At 46.5% G+C, this 1,777-nt stretch overlaps 1 pseudogene; it reads right to left on the reverse strand.

Annotated features, from left to right (window-relative positions):
- Nucleotides 1-505: 505 nt before the first annotated feature.
- On the reverse strand, nucleotides 506-1,777 carry LOC147357986 (olfactory receptor 51Q1-like; annotated as a pseudogene).

Genomic DNA, 1,777 nt, shown 5'->3' on the forward strand with positions numbered 1-1,777 from the left:
TTCAGTTCAGTTCAGTCTGTCAGTCATGTCTGACTCTTTGCAACCGCATGGACTGCAGCATGCCAGACCTCCCTGTTCATCACCAACCCCGGAGTTTACTCAAACTCATGTCCATTGAGTTGGTTCATGGGGTTGCAGAGTCAGATGTGACTGAACTTAACTGAATCAGCATTTAGAGTTTATAAAGCAAAATATTGTATTATACTATGTGCTTAAAAACAACATCACTGTAAAGAAAGCAAAAAGGAAGTATATATTGAATTATGGTTTTAAATATTTTTCCTCAAATTCATATGGTTAGTGAAGGGCAAAAGGTGCTTTAAAAACTTATGTCTTTAAATTTCCATTAAAAGAAATTTTGATTTCTCTTTATTTACATCAGAAGTTTCTTATACAATGCTATTCTTTCCCCTATAAATGCTACTTACAGTTTTGATGGTACTTGGCCCTGCTCTTGACTCCATCTTCATAATAAAATTGTTCCCATATACCTCAAATCCAGTCCTTAATGCATTTTCCTCTGAAAGAGTAGATGGAAGATTCCCTGGCGGATCTGCTTAGTCTTTACACTGTAAATGATGGGGTTCATCACTGGAGGTGCCAACAGGTAAATATTGGCCATGATAACATGAACTAGAGGAGGGGCATGCTTGGCAAATCGATGGGTTATAGACACCCCAACCATGGGCACATAGAGGACCAGAACAGCCAGCATGTGGGACAGACAGTTATTGAGGGCTCACAGTCGCTCAGCCCGTGAGGCTGTGCCCAAGATACTTTTCAGGATGAGGGTGTAGGAGAGCACAATGAGCAGAGGGTCCATCCCAATAATGAGCAAAACCACAGCAAAAGCACACAGGTTGTTGACTCAGATGTCAGCACAGACCAGGCGAATCATGTCCTGGTGGAGGCAGTAGGAGTGAGAGAGAAGGTGGGAGCGGCAGAAGGGCAGGCGCTTGAGTAGGAAAAGGGAGGGAAGAACGGCCAGAACACAGCGGCAAAGGACGGCTAACTCCCATCCTGCCAACGACACTGTTGGTGAGGATGGTGGCATAATGGAGGGGGCGGCAGATGGCCACATAGCGGTCAAAGGACATGGCCAGCAGGACTGAAGATTCCATAAAAGAGAACGCATGGAGGAAGAAGAACTGGGCAAAACAGCCCTCAAAACTGATCTTCTGATTGTTAAACCAGAGGAGCTGCATGACTGTGGGCAGCGTGCTGAGGGTGAGACCCAGGTCAGTGAGGGCCAGCATGGAGAGGAACAGGTACATGGGCTGGACGAGGGATGGCTCTATGCGGATGACAGTGAGAATGGTGGTGTTTCCCATGATGGAGATGGTGTAGAGGCAGCAGCAGGGGATGGAGATCCAGATGTGGTAGGCCTCAAACCCAGGGATGCCCGTGAGGATGAAGTAGAAGGGGTCTTGGGTGGTGTTAGCCATGCTTGATGAAGGCAAAACCAGCATCTGTGTGTTCCACATAAGAATTCCATCAGTGTGTTACTGCCATAGCGACATTTTCTATTCAATCCAGGCCCCAAATATGTTCTAACACCATGGAGCAATGTACCAGTCAGAGCACTAACAACAAAACTGTGGTTCTTACTGCCCTACATTCTTATTTACAGGGACCTCTTGGGGACTTCCCCAGTGGTTCAGTGGCTACAACTTCATGATCCCAATGTGGGAGACTGGGCTTGATCCCTGGCCAGGCAAGTAGATCCTGCTTGCTGCAACTAAGTGTTTGCATATTGCAACTAAAGACCCGCATGCTA

Source organism: Bos grunniens, chromosome 15 (assembly GCF_055505025.1).
Source record: "Bos grunniens cultivar Pamir isolate PY7600 chromosome 15, Bosgru_T2T1.0, whole genome shotgun sequence".
In the NCBI taxonomy this organism is placed as follows: domain Eukaryota; kingdom Metazoa; phylum Chordata; class Mammalia; order Artiodactyla; family Bovidae; genus Bos; species Bos grunniens.